The following is a 19,797-nucleotide window of genomic DNA, read 5'->3' as shown; positions in this document are numbered from 1 at the left end:
GAGGCAAATATGACATACTACTGAATTTATCTTGAGAATAGCAACTGCAAATAGCTCAAAAGTAGAGGTTTTTTTTAGAAGCGTGTGATGTACATGTCTATTTTCTTTGTTTTTCAGATACATATTTTTGTTTATCAGATACATATTTTTTGAGATAAATGAATGGTATAGGTCATTGTTCTTTAAATTACTGACATGCTAATAGTAATTCAAAGATGTTACTTCTCTAATGTAGTGTCTTTTGCAAGACCAATGCGAGATTAACCTTTTTTAGAAAAGTTGGAGCACCTGTATCCTTGAAATGGATGCTGAAAATTACTTAGCAATTGTGCACTTTTTAAAGAATGGGTAATGCAGATAATAAATACATTTTGGTAGTGTTTTTTCTACAAATATACATTAATTTTCGTTTATTTAGACAAAAACTTTTAACTTTCATAAACCTTACCCACACCTTTTTCTTTAATTTTTAATTTTGGACTTTTTTTACCAAAACTAACCCATTTTAAATATTGTACAAATTAACCCACTTAATATAACATTTTAAGTACCCTAAAAACTAACCCATCTTATACGACATTAATATAGCATGTTAAACAAACCCATCTTATACGATATTAATATAACCTTTTAAGTACCCTAAAAACTAACCCATCTTATACGACATTAATATAGCATGTTAAACAAACCCATCTTATACGATATTAATATAACCTTTTAAGTACCCTAAAAACTAACCCATCTTATACGATACTCGAAATGCCGTAAACCCCTTTCTCCTGTTCATATTTATCTCTTTCATCCTATTTATATTTATCTATTTCATCTCTCTAATTCTTTTTAGATTTATCTCTTATTCCTCTCTCTAATTCTTTTTAATATTTATATCTTTTTTGTCTTTTTAATTCTTTTTTATCTCTTCTTTATCTCTCTAAATCTTTTCTCAATTTGACTCTCTTTGTCTCTCCAATGATATTTGTATAACAACCTATGCGTACCTTATCATCCCCTATAAAAACTCCCTTCAACCCCATCCCCTATGAAAATTAGAGGGAGTCTGATTTGTATCACGTTGGAATCCTTATGTGTACCTTACCATCCCCTATGAAAATTAGATGGAGTTTGATTTGTATCATGTTGGAATCGTATTTGTTGAGCTGATGAAGCAAGTAGAGAGAAAAGAGAGTTAGTGAGAGAAAAGATTTAGTGAGAGAAAGAAGAGATAAAAAAATGAGTGAGAGAAACAAGAGATGAATATTAAAAAGAATTAAAAAGAGAAATAAGAGACAAACGTAAACAAAAATTTGAACTGATGAAGTATAGAGAGAAAGAGAGTTGGTGAGAGAAAAGATTTAGAGAGAGACAGAAAAGATGAATACTAAAAAGAATTAAAGAGAGAAAGAAGAGACAAATGTAAAAAAGAGAGAAACGAAAAAAGAATTGGAGAGATGAAAGAGATAAATATAACTAGTAGAGAGATTGGAGAGATGAAAGAGATAAAATATAAACATGATAAAAGAGATAAAGATACACTAGAGAGATGAAATAGATAAATGTAAACACTAGAGAGATGAAAGAGATAAAGATTAGATGATAGATAAAGATAAGATGAAAGAGATAAATATAAACAGGAGAGATGTAAAATATAAATATAAACAACATGAAAGAGATAAATATAAACACTAAGGAGATGAAAGAGATGAATATAAAAAGTAGAGAGATGAAATAGATAAATATAAACAGGATGAAAGAGATAAATATAAACAGTAGAGACATGAAAGAGATAAATATAAACATGATGAAAGAGATAAATATAAACAGTAGAGATATGAAAGAGATGAATATAAACAGGAAGAAAGAGATAGATATAAACATTAGAGACATGAAAGAGATAAATATAAACAATAGAGAGAATAAATATAAACAGTAGATAGATGTAAGAGATAAATATAAACAGTAAAGAGATGACAAATATAAATAGATAGATGAAAAAGATAAATATCAACTGATGAAAGAGATAAATATAAATAGAGAGCTATAAGAGAAAGAGATAAATATAAACACTAGAGAGATAAAAGAGATAAATATAAACATGATAAAAGAGATAAATATAAATACTATAGAGATGAAAGAGATAAATATAAACTGATGAAGAGATAGATATGAATTGAAAAAAAAGGTTTAAGTCATTTTGACTGCCATAAACATGGGTCAATTTTTACGGTACTTAAAAGAGATACATATAAACAGATGAAAGAGATAAATATGAAGAGAATAAAAGGGTTACAGCATTTGCTGTATAACATGGGTTAATTTTTACGGTACTTAAAAATAGATAAAGATACACATAAACACATGAAAGAGATATGAACAGGAGAACCTTATAACATGGGCCAATTTTTACATTACTTAAAAAGTGATAAATATAAACAGATGAAAGAGATAAATACGAAAAGGAGAACCGTATAACATGAGTTAATTTTTACCGTACTTAAAAAGAGATAAATATAAACAGATGAAACAGATAAATATGAAGAGGAGGAACATGGGTCAATTCTTACGGTACTTAAAAAGAGATAAATATAAACAGATGAAATAGATAAACATGAAAATGAGAAAAGGGTTTACGGCATTTCGCGTGCCATATAACATATGTTACATTTTACGGTACTTAAAATGTTGTATAACATGGATTAGTTTTTATGGTACTTAAAATGTCGTATAATAGGTTAATTTTTATGGTAATTAAAGTTTTGTAATTGGCTTGACGGTAATACGTGGAGGTTATTTTGGTAAAAAAAAAACCCAAAATTAAGAAAAAGGGTGTGGGCGAGGTTATGGTACTTAAAATGCCGTATAATAGACTAGTTTTAATGGTAATTAAAGTAGTGTAATTGGCTTGATGGTAATACATGAAGGTTATTTTGGTAAAACAAAATGCCCAAAATTGAAAAAAAAAGGTGTCGGCGAGGTTTTGAGGGTTTTTTTTTGTAAATAGACAAAAATTAAGGTATATTTGTGATAATTTTCTTAAATTTTATTGTATGGTCACATTCTTATATTAATGAGCCTCTTTGGTTTTTCTTGTTCCTGCCTTTCTTTCTGAAAAATCTGGGATACCCCATTGAAAATTTATCCAATAATAAAAATAATGGGAAATCAATGACTTTGATAAGTTGAAAGGTTATAGATCTTTGTTTTCGTACATATTTGACCTATAATGTCCTTCCTGAATTGAATTAGAGCACAATTCACTCTTTTATTTTCTTCACCTCTAAAGTTTGGATACATATGGACATGATGGTTTATAGAAGTAGCATTCATTCATCAAATAGTTATGTCAACAATGTTTCAACCTACATAATCATTTGCTTGTGGCACAATTGATATTGGTTTGGCTCTGCGATGCAAATTATGACTACTCTATTATTATATTTATGACTACGCAGTGGAAGCTTAAAAGATTCTTTCATTGATCATTTGGGACTCCATGAATTCTGTTGTTTTGCTTATATTATGATTAATTTATTACTATATTTATGACTACTCAGTGGAAGTGATTGATCATTTAGAACTCCATGAATTCTGATGTTTTGTTTATATTTATGACTACTTTGTTACTATATTTATGACTACTCAGTGGAAGCTTAAAAGCTACTTTGATTGTTCATTTGGGACTCCATGAATTTTCATGTTTTGCTTATATTTATGACTGCTCTGTTACCATACTTATGACTAGCTTTGTTACTATATTTATGAGTAGCTCATTTCTATTATCAGACTAGGATATTACTTGGTATTTTGCTACATTATGTTATTACATTCACTTAGAGGAATATACTTGGTTGCTCAACAAGACACCTATTTATACTTGAAATTGCGTTTAGGGGACTACACCCCTACTTTGATTTCGGGTGCAACCAAATCAATGAGTTGGTAGACTATAGGTCCTGTCAAATTACGTTCTTAAGGAGGATCAGGTCCTAAGACCTTATCCCTCTCGAATCGCCGACACCACCGGCTTCCTTACGGTCCTTACCTTGAAAGCAATGGCTTAAAAATCGCCAAGTCGGCACGGAATCGGCGATTCGAACCGGGAATCTGTCATCCCATATCGATTCTTTTGTAAAACCGAGAATCGCCCAATTCTAGAGAAGAACCGGCAATTATGTGCAGTGAATCGCTGGATGATGTCATGACTCGTCTTATTGACGTCATGACTCGCCCGGTTCTGTGCATGTGAATGATGTCATGAGTCACAAGGGGTATTTTTATAAATTTTTGACCTACAATGGGCGCCCACTGTCAAAAACATGTGCTCCATCATAAACCCATACTGCTACGTGCGTTTCGCGCGCGACTAGTTTTGGTAGCAGAAGACTATTTATCCTTATCAAATTTGTTATATGGGTTCGATGTGGGACAATTACGCCAAGGTAATATCTCAGAAAAAAATATGATATAATTATTGAGTGACCTCTTTGTATCACAACTTAATATTTGACATGGTGGTTAGAGCGTTGTTTTAGTGTGCTAGACGTCGTGGGATCAATTCCTGCCCAGGTGCCATCATTCTTCCTTCACAAACAAATTAAATTTTTCCTTTTTATAAAATAATTTTTTTTTACAAAAAGAATAAAAGTTTTTTATAAAAAAAATATTTTTTGTTAAAAAAAATATAAAGTTCTTGTCAAAAAAAAAAAAAAAGGTAATACAACAAAAAAAAAATTTCTTGTCAAAAAATACAAGCTTATTGTAAAAAATTTATAAGGTTCTTGTAAAACAAAAAAAAAGGTAATACAACAAAAGTTCTTTTTCTTGTCAAAAAATAAAAGTTTATTGTAAAAAAATATAAAGTTCTTGTAAAAAAAAAAAAGAAAAGGTTATACAACAAGTATTCCTTGTAAAAAAAAAAAAAGGTTCTTGTTATAAAAAAGAAAGAAAGAAGTAATACGACAAGCATTTCTTGTAAAAAATAAATAAAAAGTTATTGTCCTAAGAAATAAAAGGTTTTTGTCAAAGAACAAAAGATCAAAGGTAATACAACAAGTATTTATTATAGAAAAATAAGAGGTTGGATTTGTTATTATTTGTATAATAAAATAATTATAAAATGTAAACCAACAAGTTCAATTTCAGTATATAATGTTCTCTACCAATGCGAGATTTTGGTGGCCATTTTTTATCGATTAAAACCATTCTTTATTATAGTCCATCTATGATTCTATATTTCATCCATGATAATTCTATGATTTTTCTTTTGTGTGATGTAAATTTAATAGTCAAAATAAGTTCATACAGAGAAAAAACATCTCAATATTCACATATTGATGAAAAAAATGAAAATTAATAATGTAGTACCCTGATTTCTTATTGGATTCCTAAAAACCAACATTTATAATGAATTTTATTAATTTTTTTAGATTTTTTTAAAGCTTAATCCAACAGATTCGGCCGATTCCCGATTCGGATCGCCGATTCACCGATCCGGATGGGTTTTTGGGGTGCCTGATCTGGGCCACCGATCCGTTTTTAAAATCATTGCTTGAAAGTCAGCCAAGAAGGTTTTGAAAGGGGTTTTGAGATAAGATGATGATTTTAAGAAAATAGATCTAAAAAGATAACGAAAGAAGAAAACCACAAATAAACAACTACACTAGGAAGATGCAAGTAAACAGGAGTAAATAATCTAACTACTAAATATAAGAAAAATAAGAACTTAAAAGCATAGATATAAGAACGTGAAACTAATTCAAGCATGCATGACATATAATGAAAGAGAGAGATAAGAGTGTGGAAATACGTACATGGTTACAAAGAAGGAAAATATGAGATCCTCATCGGCGAGATAGAGAGAAGTGAGTATGAAATACAAATAAAGATAAAATACAACATAAGAAGAAGTAAAATAGAAGAGGGGAGCGTGAAAGATGGCTAATACGAATAAATAATATGCAATAAAAGTAACAAGAATAAAGAAATGAAAGAAATGAAAGGAAAGAGCATGAGAAAGAGGGTTAAGGTGAAAGAGATAGAGAGAAGTTATGAATGATTCATAAATAAGAAAAACAAAAAAATAATAAAAAGAGAAGAAGACGAATCAAGCTATTGAACAAAATATAAGGGAAAAACATAAAACAAATAAATAAATAAATATAAAAGAGGATGAGAGTGAGGGAGATGAGGAAGATGATATTCAAGTCATAAGATAATGGGAAAGAAAAGAAAATTAAGTAAAATGTCCCTAACTAGGGTGAAAAGCATAATAGAGAAGAATTGACTAGCATTAGATTAAAATGCATAAGAGATGGGAGGAATCTATATCATTATACTAATAAGAAGGGGGAAGAGCAGCAAATACAATCGATCAAAGAAATAGATGAAGCAAGGCATGAAAATAGTATTAACAAATAGAAAAGATGAAAGATAAAAGCGAGGATAGAGAATCTGTACTAACAAAAGAGAGAAAACAAGAAAATACATCAATATAACAAACTAAGAAGAATGCATGCTATAAAAGGAAAAAAGGCTCATTACTAAATGAAAAAGAGAGTGAGAGAGAGATCTACTCCATCATTACTAATAGTAAAGAAAGGAAGATAAATAAACACCAAGATCATAACTAGAAATAAATGCCCTCAAGAAAAGAATAGAGATTACTTAATTAGGAGAATAAAGAATAAAAGAAGTTCGTTGAGATAAGGAAATTTATGCCACTAAACATAAGAATAAGGAAAGGTAATAAATATTGCAACGAAAGAAATAAATACAAACCAACAAAAGGAAGGATGATAGTAAATATAACTAACCTAGCGCCATAAGTACTACCTTAAATAAGAGAGCATTAAAAGGAGGTAAAAATAAGAGAAAATGAAGAAAAATGTGCAAATCTAACTAAACGAAGATAAATGCAAAGTTTATAAAAAAAAAAAAAAAAGAGAACTTTATCAAGAAATGAAGAAGAGAATGAAAGAAATCATAAATATAAGTGATAAATGAAAATAATACTTAGGAAAACAAATAAAAGGCAGAAAGGAGGGGAAAACGACATATAAGCCGGGGCCCCAAGGCCGGTGCTTGAAGTCGGCGCCGATTCAGATAGTAAATTTGCACAATCAACCCGAACTCTCTTGATTCTTAACAAGACAAGTAGAAATAGGAAGAAAGGGGCCTGGAAGTTATGATTATTCGGATCGCCTTCGGTTTGAAGTGTAGCTTGAAGGGGCTTGTGTTTGTAGCTTTGAATTGAAGGGTTTGATAGGATGGGAGTTGCTCAAAGGGGGTTTTCTCTCAAGCTCAAGCTTAGGCCCAAGATCAAGAGATTTTTAGGCATAATTTAGGCACAAAAATTATCAAGGTCTCGGACCTTTTTCTTGAGATGAAGGGGGCTTTTTATAGGTGAAAATGAACCCATGACAGTTTGTATCCAGTTTGTGCAATTTTTTGAGTCTTCATAGCTTTGACGCTATTTGGATTGGCGTTGACGCTATTTGGATTGGCGCTAGCACTGGTTGGAATAACACCATGTCATTAATGCTGTAATAATGACAGTTAGTAAATATTAATTGCTCATTAATGCGAGTTTTGTACGACCTGTCAGATTCTGACATATTGGCAATGGCGTCAATGGCATGTCGACTGCCGCCCAACACTGTTCAGGACACATGTCATTCTCTGATAGCTCTGATTTGATCAATTGCAGTTTGAAGCAGCTCCGACTAGTGTTGACGACATTCCAAATGTCGTCGGGTACCAGCTGTTCAGCTGTCTTGATTGTACTTGCATATGATCATTGTCTATTAAGAAATCGACAACCTTGCTCTGTAATGACAGTTGACATGTCAGTACGGGCCTACCACGATGGCTGGTACAGACTGACATGTCAGTCTGTCACATCAAGCACTTCAGCCAGGCTATGTCCCATTTGGTGAGGGCCTTGGGACTTGGCACTATTGAAAATGGCACTGGTAGCATTGGCTTTGCCGTCAGGCATCTTGATCATGTTCTAGCTTGACAGTGGATCCTGTTGTCGCTTGGAACTAGGGGTCTAGGACTTCGCGCCAATGGGAATGGCGCAGGTGCCAATGGGAATGGCGCCAAGCCTTTGGTGTCCTAGGTCACCTATGCTGTGACTTGGATGCTTTTGGTACCATGCTGTTGGAGTATTGGTAGGGCTTTGGTACCTGTTGAGGTAACATCAGAGCATTTCCTGTTTACTGCTTCATAGTTAGGTCGTTCTGGGTCTACCTAGCCTTGTTTAGCCTCTTGACGCCTTTGGTCCCATTAGAGAAATAAGGGTTTGATGGAGGCTAGGTTTACGGAGAAGGGGTACTAGTGGGGTGAATGGTTTAAAATACCCGGTTAGTCTACCTGGGACATTTTGACTTATCCATAACCTTTCCAGTCGAGATTGGGATGTCTACAGTTGCCCCTCTGTCGCTTGTGTCTCACTCGAATGTTGAGCTACATAGTAGCAAAGAAGTAGACCCTTGTAGTAAAAAAGTTGGGTGGAGAAGAGAATCTGGACCCTTCAATCCATGAAGTCATGGCCTCTTTGGAGAGGGGTCTATCATGTCTGGTGGTCACGCCTGAGACCCGATCGTTAGCTTAGCCCGTTGTTTGGGACGTCATAGGTTGGTCGCTCTCGAAATCATCTCTTGGGACTCGGAGGTTGTAGCTTCGCTTTGTAGATTATAGGGCCGGTGTACCACTTCTCATAGATTCAGAGTCAAAATCATCTTGTATGGAATGTTGTAGTTGAGAATGGTAGAGAAATCTATATTGAATTGATCATAGATGGCCTCATATCCCAGGTGCTCAAAACCAGTTTTTATATATAGGATTGTTTACAAAGAGACCATTTACCTTTTGTACAAGAAGGTCACAATCTTTCTTGTCTCTTAGATTTCAAAATGAGTGGTTGTAAGAGTGACATTGATTAGACACAAAATTCTAAAAAAAAATTCGCAAGACTTACCACAAGCCATCCAATTTGACATCTAATGAGTGGGAATAATTGTGACCTCCTTGTAAAAAAAGTAAATGGTCTCTTTGTAGACAATCTTTTTATATATACTAGAATTAACAAAACCATGTTTTAATTAAAGGGAAAAGTTTATATAAAGCCGAAGCTCTAAACAATCAAATTAGAGCCTACCTAAAAAATTTCACTAAAAGAGGTTGTTTGGATACCCAAATGTACTCAAATTGATCATCTCGACACCAAGATACATGGAAATGAGAAAAAAAATAGGTTTCAAGTTTAGAAAATAATGCATCTTGTAACACATTTTTGGACCGTCAATTTTCAAGATTTTTAAGTTTTCATAGATCTACTCAACCTACATTATGTTTTTAACTTTAAATTTTATAATTAAAAATACAAATATATTTTAAACCTATCACAAAGATAATCAGTATTTGAAACCACATTTCTCGACACTTAAGGTCGGCTTTAATTTGATCACCTTAACAAGGTCCCAAACGGGGCGCAGAGGAACTTTCTTCCACTTATCCCAGTTCTACTCGATTTGGACAGGCGATTTTGTAATCCTAGTTCCGAGTGGGAGTGCAATCGCCACCGCTGCCTCCCGTCACTATCTTCCATAAGGCGGCCATCTCTCGATCCAAATCCGTAGTTGATGATCCAGTAAAAGGAGGGTGCGCACGCGAGAGAAATGGGGAGAGCAATGGCTATTTGCTGCATGATCTCCTCATCTATGCATGAACTCAAACCGCATCTTCCTTCCATCTCTTCCATTTCAAGATGGATCTCATCACCATCATCTGTAGCAGATGAACAACACCAAATTGCCCACAGAAACAAAGATGAGATGCCCAAGCAGGGCGAAGGAGAGAGAAGAGAAACAGACGAAGAAGAGGAAGACCATGTAAATAAAGAAACAGGTGAAATTGGAGGGCCAAGGGGACCCGAACCCACCAGGTTTGGGGACTGGGAGCGTAATGGCCGATGCTCTGATTTCTGATGGTCCCTTCTGGTAAGCCGCTAGGGTTTTCATTTTCTTGAATTTGTTTATTTTTTGTTTGCTTTTTTTTTACGTACCACCCTTTTTATTGTTTCTTGTGTTTTGAATCGTCCGATGAATAAATGTTATGATATACCAGTCTTGTTTTACCAGTCATGTTCTTCTCTTGAATTCTATAGGGTAGGGTTTTACCTTGGATGTTATTCTATTTCTTGTCGTGCCACATTTTGTTGTTCTTTTCATATCATATAAATTAAGAAAAAGATTCAGTTTGCTTTCCACATACTCTGCATATGTACTTACACATGTATCATAATCTGGAAAAAGAAAAGGGATAAAGGGGGTAAGTATTGCATTTTAGGAATTAAGAGTACTGCAAATACAATTTATGGATTATGAGCGGTTTAGATCCTTGCCTCCTTAATTATACTTTCTAGGCTGGCAGTTGGGTTTTGGTTATTGAAAAACAGATAAGGAGGCGATTTGGATTGTCTCCTTTTGGTGCTTGATATATGAATATGCACATGCAATTAAGATTTCTTTGAGCTTATATCATGTATGATGTCGATTAAAATGCAACTTGTGGATTTCAGTATACAGCTGAAGGAGAAATTGATACTCTGATATTTGTGGGGGAACATTTTATGGGGGTAAAAGTGTGAGTTAATTTGTTTGCGTAAGTGTATCTTCATGGCTTCTCTTTGTGTGCCTACATGTTCATGTAGCTTTTGTAATACAGGTATAGATGCAGAACATCATACATAATATAGATGCTCATATATGCACCTGGAACATATGAAGGCACCAACTGATCATGTGAATGCACAAAACTTGACCATTCTCCCACTTTCGGTAAACATTGGTATTCTTTGACAATGCCATCAGGCTTATGGCGGGCCACCTATGAGCCCTTTGGCTTGGCCTCTCTATTACTTCTTTCATTAGTGCTTTGATTTTGTTTTGAACTCACTCACTTCAATGGCGTGTAGTGCCATTATCTTGGACATACTTCCATCATATCAGGAATCACAACAAGGCAATTATGAGATATTGGCTTAATTTGTACCTTGTGCTTATGTACTCTTGCACATGACAGTACACCATGTGCTGGTCCTTACTCCTGATGTGGTTAGACCAGATCACCAGAATGGTTAGGTTGTCAAAGTATATGGGTAAAAGAGACAGTGAACTGAGCTAACAAAGGAACGAGCATAAATTCCTACGCCTGAAAAAAGAAAAATCTGACAGTGGGTCCTCGCCCAAAAAGAAAACGGCACCCTATAGGAAGAAGGAGTTCTGAAGAATGATTAGGCTTCGACAGCGGGGAGCAACAGATAAATCTATGAGCAAAATGAGCCTGAGAATAGGAGACAGAGGGAGAGTAAACCTCACATACCTGGGCACAAGAGGCTTTATGTTTATGATGACTTAGATGGCCTAGACCATACCAAAAATAAGTGAGCAGGTACCCTAACCCTCCAAAAGAGAATTCCAACAAATTACAACCATGGTGCTGAAAGTTAAATTAGGAAATAGGCCTGGATGGGCAAGAAACCACTTTTATGTTTTATTTCCTTTTTTTCATTTTCCTTTTATTTATGACTACAGAAGCCAAAGTTTTATTGCGTCCACCTTGCAGTATTACTAAAAGAAATTTACTTTATTCTACATGACCAAAGGGTCTCAGTATGACCTTGAGGTCACCCAGAAAAAAAAAAAAAAAAAAAAAAAAAAAGACAAACTCATTCCCATTTTAAATTCCTTGTTATATAGCAGGTCATTGTAACATAGAATGACATGGTGAGTTCAGTAAATCTGAAGTGAACGGCTGACTTTCCTACTGAACTTCCATTCAATGGTTTGCAAACCAAGGCACTACTATATGACAAGTAGGGAATCTGCTTTGATCTATTAGGTGTTGAGTACCAAGTGCCAAAGCCCTTTCCTCTCCTGCTAAGATTGCTGGGAGCCAACTCCATTGTTGATGCCGATGATTGGGCCTGCAAAGCCCTTGAGGAAATCTCCTAATGTGCTTCTCAAAATGCCACCATACATCGCTTGGCTTGTAGCCATTGGTGTTTAGTTTGATTCATAGTTCTGGTGAGTTATGGAATTCTTCTCTGAGGATTCGTTCTGGTTGTCTTTTGTATAAGGCACCAAGCATGTTAGACACGAATTTCACTTGTGCTGGAAAGACCAGCTAGCGTTAGGATTGAGTTGTCTGTTTGATGCGTCGTGAGATTCATCTTGGAGCACTCTCTTTTTCTCTTGATTATCCTTCAAAAATGTATTGCTTATGATCCTTCCAAATCATTCAAATTATGAATATGCCTATAACACGCCAAAGAGCCCAAATTTGTCCCTTACTGTATAGTTTTGACTAAAGCCATGCAATGAGCATCGTCACAGCATTAGCACTCATCATTCTTCGAAGATAGGAAAGACCAACTTAATACTGCGAACAAGATGGTAACAAAAATTTCAGGTTGCGTTCATACAGATCCAAAGATCACTGACTGAGTAAGACCACCGACTTGGGTAGCTGGAATATAATGGAACCACGTACCCGAATGAAATGCAAACCCACATTTCCATGAGAGCCATTCCTCACTGGAAAGGAATCTAAGTTATCTCTTGCGGTTACCTCCCAACAGGCCACTGCATAGTATGGTTCAATCATCTTATATCTTATTTGTCATATAAAGCTTCAAATCTGTCATGCATATGGAGTCTGTTCAATTGCCAATTGTTGTTATTAAATGTCTGGATGAATTCTAGTACCATTTCTAGGCAGTAAAATTTGGAAACTATTGTAAGAAGCTGCCAAGAATCGAGGCATTTGCCACATCCTGAGCTTTATGCAGGCACTGTTTCAACAATGGGTTTAGTGAACGCTTACTCCTTTGATGTACTTTACAGGTACATTGTCATTGGCAAAATCATTGTGCTTTTATCTTGTTTTTTGATGAACTTATTGCACCTATGGTACCATTTATAATGGACAATGCTGGTATAAAATCCTGATAGATTTTCAAGATGCAAAACATAATATTGAGGAATCAGTTCAGATATTCTTTATGCTTATTCTAATGCGAAATTAGGCATTTTCACCCTAGTAAGCAGTGGGCACAATCGCTTTCAGTAGCACCAACGGACACTAGCATTGACCTGCCGGCATTGTTAAAGAATTAGATAGATGATATCTTATTTTGATTAGTGTTTTAGAACCTGGTGATCCGGATCAGGAATTGTCGATCCTGATAAGATTTGGTGGGTGGGGCATCCTGATCCCTTCCCCTCGAATTCCCGCTATTTTATCACTTTATTACTTTTTTAACCAAATTTGCCACTGTTCAGCCTATCTTGATCGGTACAGTGGATGGGCGATTCAGAACCTGAATCCGGGTTTTAAAAGAACTGTTTAAGAGCCATAAGGCAGTTATATACCCCAATGTCTCACCATTCTCAAATTTCCGATATTGAATGTGTTTGGGTTTTCAATTGATGAGATGTTTTGATTAGTAAAAACAGTAATGCTCGTGTTTTTGTGGTGAATTTGTGGAAGGACCACTGAAGTCAAGGTAAGTTGCAAAAGTTGGGGTGAATTATACAAAATTATGCACGGGTCCCTCATTTCTAGTAGTAGGCACTGATGTTTGAAAAACATCCGAAGGCATTCATATTCCGTCTCAGTGCCTTTGCTTATCTTAGTTTCTTCTTGGTAAGTTATTCTGACTCTTGCCTGAGCACACTCCTAGCATTTATGAGAGAGAGAGAGACTTAGTTTCTTCTTGGTAAGTTATTCTGACTCTTGCCTGAGCACACTCCTAGCATTTATGTGAGAGAGAGAGAGAGAGAGAGAGAGAGAGATCCTCGTGCCCATTTTTTCTCCAACACTTCTATATACATCATGCCTCGAGTCAATTCATTCAGTAGAAGTTGTCATCTCTTGATCTATGTGACAGAGAGAAAATGATCCTTATACCTATTTTTTACCAACATTTTTATACTTAATGCCTCAAGAGTTAATTCATTCAGCAGGGAAGCTTTCATCTCTTGATGAATGTGGCTTTTGTTAGATTTGTTGCAAACATGCTGATAGCAATATATACATTGTGAGCTAGTCACTACCTTACATTTGTATGAAGAGACCAGATTACTTTGTATACTTTGGGCGAGTATGGTATTGAGGTAATCATGGATTACACTTATCCAATATCCATGATCCGTACCTTCATAGAGGGTAGAGTTGAGACCCATGCTTCTATAGGGGGTGGAGTTGAGTAACTGGTCCCGCATAAGGATTTGGCAGCTGGCAGTGTCTATCACCAATCTATGGATAACCATGGATGGTTGTCCTTGGGTTGGAGTGCCCTATTCCATACAGGTGGATGATTTTGGGTGTGAGTACCCTATTTGATATGTGTATGTGTACTGGGTGCGAAATACTTTCTCATCTGACCGATAAATGTACCAGCTATGGAATTCTTTCCAATGTATGTCACCTGTAAATAGGTGCGTCGATGTTAACTTGGACAAAAGTGGGCATCATTTTCCCCTCTTTTTCTCTTTTAGTTTAATGTACAAAAAAAAAAAAAAAAATTTCTACAGATGAAAAAGAGAAATTGTCATGTAAAATCCCCTCAAAATTCAGAATTTTAAAAGTGAGACCCTTTCTTTGCTTGAGGCTCAAGCTGCACGTCAAGTTCAAACAAAGCCTTCAAATGCTCATCCTGCATAACTCTCCGCTTCTTAACTCTTTTGAAATTAATTTTCTCCTCTCATGTCCTGACCCATTTCTTCTTGTATTCCATTTGATCCCATTTTTCTTTTTTCTGAACATCTCTCTTCCTCTCTCTCTCTCTCTCTCTCTCTCTCTCTCTCTCTTTCTCTTTCTCTTATCTCTTGAATCAGTGTGGTCGACATCGACCCCTCGCAAGCAACAACAGGGAGCCCCAATATTAACAACTAAGTAACCAGGCTTCCTTCAACTTAGGTGTGTATGTGGCCATGGGTCATAGAAATTGCAGCGAGTTTGCTGGGATTTGTTGAAATTTGGATGGGCTAAAAAGCATGGTAATTTAGGCTTACAAGAAGCATAGAAATTGCAACAATTTAGCCCGAAGATCATAGAAGTCAACCTTTGTTTGTCAGCCAAGTAACCGGGCCATTGGGCATAGGGTGAGAATTCAGCTAGGTTTTTCAGCCAAGTAACCAGGCCACTTTTTGGCTTAGGGTGTTCACAGGCTGTCCATTTTTGAGAATCCAAGGTGATCAAGTGCTGGGTCGTATGTGACATCGTTAGGTCTGTAGGTTTTAGGCAGGAAAGAGTTGCAGCAACCAACGGAAATATGTCATTTCAGAGAGAGAGAAAAGAAGGAAAGGTCATTTTAGAGAGAGAGGGCAAAGGCCTTGGCAATGTGGATTGATGGTGGTTTTATGCTCTCTCTCTCCTCTCTCTCTCTCTCGCACACACACTGTTAGGGCTGTTAATGGACTAGGCCAGGCCTGATATCGGCTTGCTAATGGGCTTGATTCAGGGATTCGGGCTTTGGGCCAGGCCGGGCCGGGCCTAAGTATCACTTTCTATTTGGCTGGGCCTTTAACGTGTTGGCTTGCAAAAGCCCGAAATTTTGCCCAGTGGGTGTACTTGGCCTAGTAAGCTTGAAAATGTCTTGGGCCGGGCCGGTCCAATAAAGCCCAGCCCAAATAAAGCTTAGCCCAGCTCATGTAACATGCCATATATACACACACACACACACACACACCTACAGGATGAGGTACCGTGGTGTATGTTATTTGCAGATGACATAGTTGTGATTGATGATATCTGAAACTGCGTCAACACAAAGTTGGAACTTTGGAGGCATGCTCTAGAATCCAAAGGTTTTAAAATTAATCAGATAAAGATAGAGTATATGGAGTGCAAGTTTAATAACAATAGGAGTAGAGACAAGGAAGTAGTTAAGATTGACGGTCAGGAAGTACAAAAACAACTGCACTTTCGATATCTTGGGTCGATATCGTATGGACGTACAGCAGTGACTCCCTATATATATATATATATATATATATATATATATATATATATATATATATATATATATATATATATATATATATATATACAGACGGAAATATTGAAATACAATTCACTGCAGATAAGCGAAATATAGACACGGCTTCCATCTCAGGAATTTCAAATACTCATTCCTTTAGAAAGCCAGAACCTCCAAGAAAATCTATTACAACCTATAATAGCATTCCTCCTCCTCATTTTGTAAACACTCCATCAAAACCACAAATTGATGGACTTCTACGAACATCTGACAATATCATTATACCCCAATATAGAGAAGCTCAAGATGAACCTACTGATGCAGAATTCATTCAAGTATTACAACTTGAAGAAACATTCACTAAAGAAGATATTATCAATGATTTTTTATCCCCAGAAAATAAAAATATTAGAGAAGGGTATGTCAAAGAATTTGAACCTAGATTAGTAGAACTATTTCACTCACAATTTAATAAATGGAGAAAAAAGGGAAATAAAGGAAAATGTTTTTTTAATTGGTTAAGAGACACCTTAAGCCAACACAATATCCCTATTCCTGACTTCGAAATAAATACACTAGAAACCCAATACACAGTGTTCAATACTACAAAAGGAAATACTATCAAATCTATACATCCTCCTGAACAAAGCTTGAAAATACAAGGAGTTGCTACTACAGTACCAACTGCAAAAACTCCAGAACAAAATATAGGATCCTCATCTACAGTAACCCAAATGGTTGTATATGAAACAGTTGCCACACCATATAAACTCAACAATGCCAATATAGCTCGTGCAGAATTGCTTCCACACATAATTGAACAAAATAATTATACAAATCTTTGTCTTCATACGCTTGGACAACAAACAAATAGAATAGAAAATTTACTACAACCTCCTACTTACAAGGAGAAAAAACAATTATTTTTTAAACCACCTCCTGACTTGAATTAAGACAAATTTCATATCGGCGATGATAATACAACACTTATGGGTCAACTAATCTCTAAATTATCTAAACTAGAAATAAAAGATCCCAAACCAATAATCATTTTATCAGATAGTGATAAAGGAAAAGCAAAAATCCCTGAACATGATAATATGACTCTACAAGAAGAAATACTTTTTCAAACCACTGAAATAAAGGAACCACCAATTGCCAATACAATACAAAATATGCAAACAACGTTTTCTGAAATACAACTTACTCCTGATAGTATAAATCGTATCAATTATAGTAAAACCTGGCAGCCAATAAATGCCCGACCATATTATAAAAGACCAACCCCAGTTGATATCCAATTAGAAGAAGACCTAACAAGTCATACTTCTACATATACAGGACGAACAATTATAGATTGGAATATTGATGGAATTTTCGATCACCGAATACTAGATACAATGAAACACATGACTATGTATGCTTCGGCATTTAAAATGGCTGGTAGTCATGACCAAGAAATAGCAAAAGCTAGTCTCAGGATTCACCGGATGGCTAAGAGGATGGTGGGATTCCTATCTTAATGAACAAACAAAACAAGAGATATTAACTAATACTCGACAATGGACAACAAAAAATGAACATAACCAGGATATGGTATATTCTGAAAGTGATGCTGTCAATTCTTTAATATATACAATTGCCTTTCATTTTATAGGAAATACTTCGATACTTGCAGCACGAACTGCTGATCTTTTATCTTAATCTACGATGTCCTACACTATCACACTATAAATGGTATAAAGATGTCTTTTCTCTCGACTACTTATACGAGAAGATAGTCATCTTGACCACTGGAAAGAAAAGTTCGTAGCCGGACTACCTTACCTATTTGCTGAAAAAGTCAAAGAACGTCTAAAAAATAAGAATAGGGGTGTAATAAATTATTCTCAATATACATTAGGAGAATTATCTTCAGAAATCTGTGCTGAAGGCTTAGCCCTATGTACAGATCTGAAACTCAAAAAGCAACTTGATAAACAGAATTTACGTGGTAAAAAAGAATTAGGAGATTTCTGCCAACAATTTGGCTATCATATGGACCAAATTCATATAGATAAAACTAAACCACATAAAATCCATAAAGTATATAAAAAGAAAAAACATCGTAATAAACCAGACAAAACATATAAGTCTTTCCCAATCAAACAGAAAAAATATAAGAAATTTACAAAACGTTTTGCTTCTAAAACATCCCAAAATAAAAAGAAATTACCCGTTTGTTATAAATGCGGCAAAGTCGGCCATTATAAAAGTCAATGTAAGGTCAAGCAAAAATTAGACTCTATTACATTAGATGAATCCATCAGGAATAAAATCTATGATATTATTCAATTATATGATTCAACCGATAGTTCAGATTCAGACACTACTTCTTCCAGTAGTGATACTTCTTTTATAGGAACAATACATAATGATGAATTTTATTGGTCTGATAGTTCGAATACAAAAAACGAAATATGTCAATGTCCTATTACATCTTCTGATATTCATACATTAACAAAAGAAGACAATCTTATCTTAGATTTAATAGAAAAAATACCTGATCCTAATGAAAAAAGAGAAATAATTACTCAGTTTATCAATTTAACTAAAACAAAAACAAAACATACACCATTAGTTAAACCTCCTGATAATTATATTTTTTCTGACATCATGAAACGAATCAGTCAGCATGAAGCCACCCAAAAGGAACCTACTATTGCTGACCTCAAAGCTGAAGTTAATACAGTAAAAGTAGAATTAGCCCAATTAAAAACAAGAATTCAAATCCTTGAACTTCATGATAATACTTCCGAACTACATACTGAAGAAGACATAGTAGAATTTAATCATTTACTCAAATCATATCATCCCAATGATTATTTAGATCAAATGGACCAAGGCGAATCTTCGAATAGACATTCGGTAAATGTTTTAAATAGAGTGATAACACAAAAATGGTTTGTATTGATAACCATAATCATAAATAATGAATATGAATTCCAATCTCTAGCTCTAGTAGATTCAGGTACTGATCTGAATTGCCTCAATGAAGGATTAGTCCCAACAAAATACTTTGATAAGACTACTCAAATACTTAATACGGCTGATGGTAGTAGACTATTTATCAAATACAAATTATCCAATGCTAAAATTTGTACAGAAGGACATTGTTTTCCTACTCCATTCATAATGATTAAAGGACTCAGTCAAGCTGTAATCCTTGGCGTTCCCTTTCTTACTTTGTTATATCCAGTTACAATTTCTTATACAGGTATTGAAACAAATACTCATGGTACTCCTATTAGATTTGAATTTCTTGATAAGCCAAAAATTAAAGAAATTAATACTGTCAAACAAAATATTAAACACAAAGAAACTTTTTTTAGGATCTTTACAACTTGAAATCAAACATAAACTTATCAGTAAAAACCTCTAAACTCATGAGATAATACAAAAAATACAACTCAAAAGTTTTTATTGAAAAAGAAATAGGCAATGACTTACCAAATGCTTTCTGGCATAGAAAACAACATATTGTTGGATTACCATATGAACCAAATTTTAGTGAAACAAAGATACCAACAAAAGCTAGACCAATTCAGATGAATACAGAATTATTACAAACATGTCGGCTTGAAATAAAAGATTTACTCCAAAAGAAACTTATACGTCCTAGTTCATCTCCCTGAAGTTGTTCTGCTTTTTATGTCAATAAAAATGCTGAGCAAGAACGAGGAGTTCCACGATTAGTTATTAATTATAAACCC

General features: G+C 34.8%; 1 long non-coding RNA gene across 1 annotated transcript in view; it reads left to right on the top strand.

Annotated features, from left to right (window-relative positions):
* Positions 1-9,560: 9,560 nt before the first annotated feature.
* Positions 9,561-19,797, top strand: part of LOC110007781 (uncharacterized) — a 30,107-nt gene continuing 19,870 nt past the window's right edge. The window contains exon 1 of the long non-coding RNA XR_002281966.2: positions 9,561-9,998. This is a non-coding gene — a long non-coding RNA (uncharacterized LOC110007781). The remainder of the gene's footprint in view (positions 9,999-19,797) is intronic.

This window comes from Amborella trichopoda, chromosome 13 (genome assembly GCF_054954075.1).
Source record: "Amborella trichopoda isolate Santa Cruz 75 chromosome 13, AtrichopodaSantaCruz75HAP2 v2.0, whole genome shotgun sequence".
NCBI classification, from domain to species: domain Eukaryota; kingdom Viridiplantae; phylum Streptophyta; class Magnoliopsida; order Amborellales; family Amborellaceae; genus Amborella; species Amborella trichopoda.
The sequence above is the reverse complement of the archived record's forward strand: the minus strand, read 5'-3'. Positions and strand labels throughout refer to the sequence as shown.